At 47.6% G+C, this 8,596-nt stretch overlaps 1 pseudogene across 1 annotated transcript; it reads right to left on the bottom strand.

Annotated features, from left to right (window-relative positions):
- Positions 1-2,866: 2,866 nt before the first annotated feature.
- On the bottom strand, positions 2,867-7,324 carry LOC309444406 (cis-aconitate decarboxylase-like; annotated as a pseudogene). The gene is made up of 5 exons: positions 7,138-7,324; positions 5,297-5,484; positions 5,031-5,123; positions 4,531-4,736; positions 2,867-3,785 (listed from the first exon to the last, which is right to left on the bottom strand). The product of its transcript is annotated as a cis-aconitate decarboxylase-like (transcript).
- Positions 7,325-8,596: the final 1,272 nt, after the last annotated feature.

The raw sequence follows: 8,596 nt of genomic DNA, 5'->3' as shown, positions 1-8,596 counted from the left end.
CTCCAGGGAAGGAACCACCTGTGAAGGAACCCCAGGGAGGGACCCCCCAGGAGGGACCCTAGGGAAGGAACCCCCTGAAGGGACCTTCAGGGAGGGATGCCCAAGAAAGGAACCCCAGTCAAGGAACCCCCAGTGAAGGAACCCCAGGGAGGGACCCCCGGGAGGGACCCCAGGGAAGGACCCCCAGGGAGGGAACTCCAAAGAAGGACCCCCGGGAAGGGCCCCCAGGGAAGGAAAACCAGGAAAAGACTCCCTGGGAGAACCCCCTCGCGAGGGACCCCCAGGAAAGGAACCCCCGGCAGGGACCCCCGGGAAGGACCCCCACGGAAGGACTCCCCGGGGTTGATCCCCGGCAGGGACCCCCGGCCCGGCCGCGGCTGCTCTCCATGGTGCTGAGGGCCCGCGGCTCCATCCAGACCCACTACGGAGCCCCACGGGTGGGTCCTGCCCACGGGAGAGGGTCGGTGCCCAGGGGTTGAGAAGGCTGATGGCAGCCTCCTGCTCCTGCCAGCCCTGCCTCAGCTTTCCCCGCTCTCTGCTGCCCACGGCTTCTCCCTGGCCAGGAGCTGGTTCCAGCGGAGCCCTATTAATTTCTGGCGTGGGTTGCAGTTGTTGATGGATTGCTGACATAGATCCTGCCTGCCTCTTCACTGCAAGTGTGCGTTCAGTCACTGGGCTTGCTACTGTAAATATGTTTGTGGAGAAAGCTTTCCTTTTCTTAATTTTAAGTGTCATTTATCTTGGAACAGCTGTAGAAAGAAGGACAATGGCTCTTTTCTTACTCAGCCTGAGAGCAGAAATTAGGGACTTCGGTGGCACCATATTCGTCGCTGAATACCCTCAGTGTCACACAAGCTGATCGACAGTTTTCACAGGCCATTTTTTTCCTTGGGTCTTGTAAGGCCTTGTTTCCCTTGCCAGCGGTTTGGGCCTCCTAATTACTTAAGGATATGAAACATTTGCTGTTTGAAACTGGAAATAACTGTTAAGACATTTTCCTGGGCTGGGATACTGGAGGTATTTTCAGGGTCCTAGGCTTTTAGAGGAAATGCCATGAATGAAAAAAATCTCAGGTATGCCTTCAGCTCTTAGATGTTCTGGAAAAGCCACTTACTGCTTCAACTGATAAGGGGCCAAATAAAAGGAAAGTTGGACCCTACCAGCCTTCCTGTGTTTTTCCTTCTTAATTTTACATGTCATCTGCTGAAAGGTGTCAGGATTGAAAATGATGGGACAACCAAGACATGAATGAGGGTTTCCAGATCTCAGGGACAAAATGTTCTCACCAGGACAAACAAACTGCAGGGCTCAATGTAAATATATTATCCCAGAGAAATCACTGGCCACAGGCCAACCTCCTAGCTGGCCCTGTACTAGCCACTGCAGGGTTCCCCATCTATTGGAAGAGCCTCTGTATTGCATATGTTCAGATTAAAACTCAAACCCTGAAGGTCTACATAATGTAGCATTAAATCTTTATGCAGAAAATGAATTTATTTCAGTTCTTTATTGAGAAAGATTCAGTGTGAATACACTAGACAGTAGGAGCAAGTGGATTAACAGGTGGGCAAACAGCTTTGCTCTGGCTGGGAAGTTCTCTGCATAGACCACTACCAGCAAGCTAAAAAGGAACCAGCCCACATTCCTTCTTGCCTGTCTAGTCCCACCTTGGTCCCCCTTGCAGAAGCCACCCCTGACTTCTGCAATAGATTCTATACCTATATCATGATCCTATTGGAAACAATCATTTGGATCAGCAATCACAGCATTTGTATAATGTGCAAAGGAATATTGCATAGTTCTCCATCTCATTTTTCAGAACAGACTCAAGGTAAGAAAGCCTTTCAGTGAATGGCTACTCAGGAGCAAAAGTACTGATTTCATGCCGGTTGGAAAGATGAGTTAAGGACTGAGTCTCGGTAAGCTTTCCCTCCTCTCAGGGGAGAGAAATAGGGATTGATGTGAGTCACAGCATGTAAGTGCCCAAGTCACCATCCAGAGGTGCCTGTCTCCACATGGACTATAGAGAACACCTCCGGTGAGCCAGCTCTGAAGAGGTGCCTGGGCGACCTGCGCAAAGCCAGGAGGGATGATGTGGCACAGCCCTGGGATGGGCAGGGTTCACCTCGAAGGATGCACAGGGTGTAGGTGTAGGACTCCTGTGGGGTTCCTCACCTATCAATTGCCTTTCATCAGAAAAGCTATACAGGTTTTAAGAGTGCTTGAACCATCCCTTGTACACAGAGAAGTGACCAACACTTCCCAAGTGAAATGGGAGGCTTTTACTGGAAAAAAAAACCCAGCCCAACCCAAAACAAAACAAAACAAACACCTCTGCCTCAGAGTCTTGCAGGCAGGGTTGTTTACAGTAACTGATAGATTTTTCATCTGGCCAGCATGACTAACTAACCATGATCTGAAAAGTGCCCAGAAGAGCAGTAAGAAAAGCACACATTTTGCAGCTGAACTTCCTCTTCATCCCAGACTCAGCAGTCAGGCATTCTGTACAGAAATAACTTCAAATGCAGCTTTGAAAAATATCCAAACCCAGTACCTTCTGGGGAACCGGCTTCCAGATGGTACCCCAGGATTCTCACAGATTTCCATGCCTTTTTTTTTGTATTTGTGGTGGCCTTTCAGCTATTCAGGTGGCATGAACTGTGAGTTGAAATTTAATCTGTGTGCTAATTACTGACACAGACGCACCTCCTGCCTCGTGGGCTCTTTTGATATTAAGGTGTCTACTTTGACTTCAAGGGGTAAAAAGTTTCTTGGCACTGGAAATCAATAGTAAAAGCACCAATGAAGAAAGAAATCAGAGTTTCACTGGGACAAGTCCCTTATCAAAAAACAACTTGCTGTTCCCTCACAGGCTGCTGGCCAGCTGGGAACTGTCTGACAGTTTCTCCAGGTTGTCCACCATAGTGATGATGGTTTCTATTTTTTCTTCTGGAAGCACATGAGAGGCATTGGATCGAAACTTCTTCAGGAGCGATTCTTTACTCAGAGGCTTCCTCCAGTGCCCATAGAAAGTGTCACATTTGCCTGTCAGGACATCCCCACTGTGCAGGAGCAGTGCCACCTCCCCATACATCTTGTCAAAGTTGGCCACATTATCTTCAGGGTGCTCCACCACCACTTTGTCCAGCAGCTCCCTCAGCTCCTGCCGCTGAATGCTTCTCTCTGAGAAGGAGCTGAGACCCACTTCACCATCCAACAGGGCTGTACAGGCATTGAACTGGAAGGAGTGTCTGGCCTGGTGTTCAGAGCTGGGGAAAGGCCGGTTGATGTACTTTGACACTGGGATCTTCAGCACAATGGTGCGGATCAAAGAAGGAGAGAAGGACCCTGCATAGTTGATGAAGAGGTTCCGGACAGACAAGGCGGCATCCACCACCCAGTGCATTCCCAGGTGGGCTGGGAAGCGCTTGAAGGCAATATCCTGCTTCTCCAAGAGGAACTCATGGTGGTCATTTGGTGTGGACAGTGGTGTGGGCTGATAGACACCATAGAAAGCACTGAATCCAGAGCAACCAGGGATGTCATCCAGAATTAAGGGGTTAGCCTCCATCCCTCGGGCAGCCAGCAGTGCGGCTTCGAGGCCCAGGCGGGTGGCATTTCCAATATGCAACGGCTTGGCTTGGGTGGCAGCGTTTGCCATGGGTGCCCCTGCAAGCGATGCAGCAATGCCCAGAGCATGTGTGCACTGGGCCATGCTGAGAGAGAGCAGTTTTGCAGTGGCCGCAGCACTGCCCATGGTGCCGACCACCGAGGGAGGGTGGAACCTGAAGGGAAAATTGCAGATATGAGCATCCCTGTCTGCTTGGGAAAGGGAGCACCCATGCACCTCACCTACCAGACCTGCCAGTGAGCCTGGAAATGAACTGTCAAGTCAGCCAGGGGAAGTCCCTCACGGCTCTGGTGCGGGTGGGATTCATCTAACTCAAAATTTAGCCATCTAAAAACAAAGTGTCTCTTTGAAACTTAATTTGAGAAAGCAGAGTGAGCTCAACAAGTCCAGAAATCAATTCTATTTTTTCTCTAAGAGTAGGCGGCAAGGCTTGTGTCAATAAAGCCAAACTTTCTACCCCCAAACAAATAAGGTGGCCTCACACAACACATCCAAGGGTAACGGTTTCTGGTTGATGCCATCTCCTGGACCAGACCAGGGCACTGCCTGGTGAACAGCAGTTGGCGCAGGCAGAAGTTGTGCTGTCTACTATGCCCACACTTTAGCTGTCTGTATGGCTGTGGATCACTGCCCATTCTATGCCCCTGCCCTGTTTATTTTAGATGGCAAAACTTCAGACTCAGTGGTAGTCCTCTTGATGGTTATTTTTGAGGCAAGATCACTGAAGGTCACCAAATGCAAACCAGTTAAGTGGTACCTCATCAGCCCTGGCAGAACTGGCCTTTGTCTCTCAGAAGGGTTTTACCCTGATCCTGAGTTCAGCCAAAGTTAAACCAACATTTTGAAACCCTGTTAACAGACTGCCCCTCTTCCTACTCAGTGAAGAAAAGGAGGTTTACCTTTTGGGAATGTTGTGGGTCTCGGTGGAGAAATGCATGAGCCTTCCTTGTACTTCCAGGCCCACATTAAATGCCAGCAGAAAATCCATGCCATTGGGTTTGGTACTTGGAGGTAGCATCTGGGAAGCTGCCAGAAGAGCTGGCAGAACAGCCCCTGATGGGTGAGTAGCAGGGTGCCAGGTATCATCAAAGTCCATGGAGTGAGTCTGACAGGGAAATGGAGATAAAGACATGCGGATGTGGGGGGATGGGAGCTGAGAGGGCTAGGGGTCCTTGCTGATATTGCTGAGGCTGCCTCTGTAATAACATCCACCCAGTCACCCAGTGGTCCCCATGGTGGCTGTTTGGTCCCCCTAAAAGCAATGTGCAAGGCTGCAGAGGAGTCCATGACTTCTTGTCCCTCATTACCCCTCCCAGGCACGAGTCTGCTTCCTGTAATAATAACTAGTATCTTGGAAGGCACTACAAAGCAGAGCTTCTCCTGGAAGAGCTTGCCTTACCGCAACTCCGTTGGCGAATGCAGCCAGCGTTGGGGAGAGCTTTACACCCGGCTTGCCATAGACAGAGCTCACGGCAACTGAAGAATACAGCTCCTGCGAAAGGGAGGGAAATCCAGATGAGGATGCTGAGTGAAGGAGGGACTGTGTGGTGCCACAACACCCCTGTACTGCGAGGCTGAAGTCCTGCGTCGGCCATAAAATAAGACCTTGGTGGTGGTGTCAGGGTGGAGACCACATAACTACATGAAATACGGGGCTGTTCCTACCCGGCAGTACTGCAGAGCAATATCAAACACATGCGTCGTGCTGCCCACGAGGCCAACCCCAATGCTGTCGAGGATCATCCTCTTGCTCCTGTGACGGACAGTCTTGGACAAGTGCTCGGGCCGAACTGCATGGATGAAGGAGGCGAAGCTGCTGGTCACGGTCTCCTCTGGAGCGCTCCTGGCCACCACTGCAGCACCAAGAGAGAGGGAAGGGGGTAAAGACACACGTGGGCCGTGTGATGACAGCTCACAAGTCTTCATTTTCTGGTTTCACTGAATTTATTGAAGGACAAAGGCAGCTGGAGAGTGCAAGATACGCCCAGCATGTCCCTTGTGGCTGCATCCAGCCCTACAGATTTGGGAGGTGATATACAGCCTCCCTGTGCTGTCCCAGGCTGTAAGCCCCTCCCTGAGAATGACATTTGGGCCCAGAGTCACCTGCTGTGGCTTCAGGCACTTGGCCGAGTCTAGGAGAGGAGCACCATTGCTCCAGGCTCCCTCTATAGACAGTGGAGAGATGCTCCTAGAGAGGGGACTGGCATCTTCTCTGAGGGAAGGTGTCATTTCACCTTCATCACCAGCACAAGCAGCACAAGTTGAGCTGGCTGGTGTGAATCCTGTCCCCTTCCATGGGTTTTCAAGGGTCCACAACACACCCAGTCTCCTGCCCTGCAAGGACTGCTCTGTGCACCTCTGGGGTGGCTTCAAGAAGGTTAAAGTAAAGCAGTTTCAGGGCTTAGCATGTCCTCTCACCCTGGGCTTCAAGCAACCATCTTTTGGGGGGTTGATACGAATTATGTCCCTTTATTTGGAGAAAGGGCAGAGTGAATGTCCTGCTATGTTACCAGTGTTGCCCTGTTGGGAGTGGATCGCATAAAAACCAAACTTCTTATAGCTTCTATTATTTTTCGGCAAGCAGGACAAGACCCAAAGTCTGGGTTTATCCAGAAGTTTGGTCCTACAAGGCACTGAGGTGTCTTGACTCAGCCAGCAAAGCTCTTAAGCCCTTTGCACTCAAAAAAACTCAAACCAAAACAAAACCAAAACGAAACGAAACCAAGAAAACCCGGCCTTTGTGTGTTCTTTCATAGTTGAGCTCAGGATTTCAAAGGATCCAGCTTACATTTCAGAAGGGGATTAAACCAGAAGATCTCCTGAGCTTGATGTTTGAGGGAAAGTTTTTCCTGTCTCTGAAAGACATTGAGCTTCCCAAGGCAAAATCCATGCCTGTATTTATGAACTGTAAGATAGAGCTGAGCAGACAGCACAAACTAGTGGTGCTTTTGGGTTTGGAAGTCACCATTTCCAAATCTTTGAGTTGTCGAAATTCTGTGGAAAACCTCCAATTTGGGGCCATTGTACTTTTTAGTGACAAATGGCTTTGTTTTGATTGATTTATAATTCATGCAATTATAATTATTATGACCCCCTTATAATTTATAATATAATTTTGAGAGTGCACGTGAAAGTAGAAAAACTATCAAATTCAATATAGCTAACATCTGCATGATGGTGAATCCATATATATATATATACACTCTTACATGTGTATGTGAGGCGTACATATGCACAACCACACAGGTAAAAGATGGCATTAATGTCTAAAGGAAACTAATCACATGAAAAAGTCAAGATGAGTGAAGCAAGAAAATAAAAGTATTTTGCCTCAGGCTTACAGGAAACATCATCAAAATCAGTGGGTACATATGACACTTCATTTTTTAAACAGGAAATATCCCAATTAAAAAAAACGACCATTCCCTAATTTCACTAGCTTGTATTCATTCTTAAATGTCATGCCTACTGACTCACAGTTTGCTTGCAAATGTATTTGGGCTCACCTAGAGCCTAGGAGTCTAAAACCACTTGTAAATACAGCTGAGAATGTCATCACTGCTGTGACTCACTGAAACAAAATTCACCCTTTGCAGCGGCTCTGTGAAATATATTGCTATAGGAATCTGTAACACTCAGCAGAAACCTTCTGCTGACAAAAATCCACGTCCTCCCTGTGTTCTCTGAGAGCATCTTCAGTCTATGACAAACGAAAGCAGCAACGCCCTCAAGGAGAAGGAAACAGTGAAGTCAAACAAGACCAGAGAGGCTGGAGGAAAATCTGTTCGACTCACATTACAGCCATAAAGTTTTGATTGCTTCCTTCCCGTTATCAAACGCTCTTTGTCACTTCAGTAGAAAGCAATTTTTTTTAAACCCTTTATTTAAAGACATTTATGACATCGGTGTTTTTGTCCTGGTACAGCAGCTGTGCTGCGTAACTTGATTAAAAAAAAAGACCCAGTCTAATAAGCTTGTCCAAGAGCAAATAAAGCTGTGTGGATTATTATTATTTCTCTTGTTCTCAAGTACTCACTAAGTAACAGCCATTTTACTTATTGTGTTAATCACACATTCTAAAATCAGTTAATAGACAAACTTATAATAGACCAAGAGGCTGCACAGCGAAAGTTCTGCTTAATTTGTCTGAAGCAGAGAAGCTGTAGACATGCAGCCCTGGTGAAGACAACACACTGGCTGTGAGACATAGAGAGTGATCCGTGAATCCCTGAATCCCTTCAAGCAATGTTAATAGCAAGATCAGATGTAATAAAGAATGACAGAAGAGTTAAGGATCTGAGCAATCTGATGACAACTACAATTTAAATATCTTACATTTATGGTCAAAGTGTAAGAATTTGGAAAGGCTGGTTCTAAATCAGCGCAGGACTAACAGTCAACATTTTTACCACCTGATAGTTTTTCCTTGTTCTTTAGCAGCCGAGGGCAATAATCGTCACAAGACCCCCCAAGCTTGCTTTGTTTCCCAAGAATTTGAGCCATTTATCTCAATGCCCAGCACTTTTTTTTTTTTAAAGTAATTACATTATTATTTTGGGATGCTCTTTGGAAAAAAGCACAGGGAATGCTGTTCTGCAGAGAGATACAAACCATGAGCAGCAGTTTTGTGAACTTGCCGGGAGCTTGCCAAGAACTTCTGGTATTTCTAGAGTAAAGACAGAGAAAGAGCATTTGTCACCTAAGCTGCTTGAACTTTTTCAGAGCAGTTTTACTGGTTGTGCCTATAACATGGCATTGTAAGGCACTCAGAGATCAAACAAGCGGATAAAACTAACTACATATTTAAAGGAGAGAAAAAACATATTTTCCAAAGCTCAGTCCAGCAGAGGTGCCAAGAATAGCCAGGGAAGTAAAGCAGTGCAGGAGAAGGGGCAGCGCAGCCTTTTCAGACCTACCATGAAATCCTCTTATGGCTGCGAGCAGGACCAGCTCAGAGCGGACACG

Source organism: Streptopelia decaocto (assembly GCF_964273445.1).
Source record: "Streptopelia decaocto genome assembly, chromosome: 10".
Taxonomy (NCBI): domain Eukaryota; kingdom Metazoa; phylum Chordata; class Aves; order Columbiformes; family Columbidae; genus Streptopelia; species Streptopelia decaocto.
The sequence above is the reverse complement of the archived record's forward strand: the minus strand, read 5'-3'. Positions and strand labels throughout refer to the sequence as shown.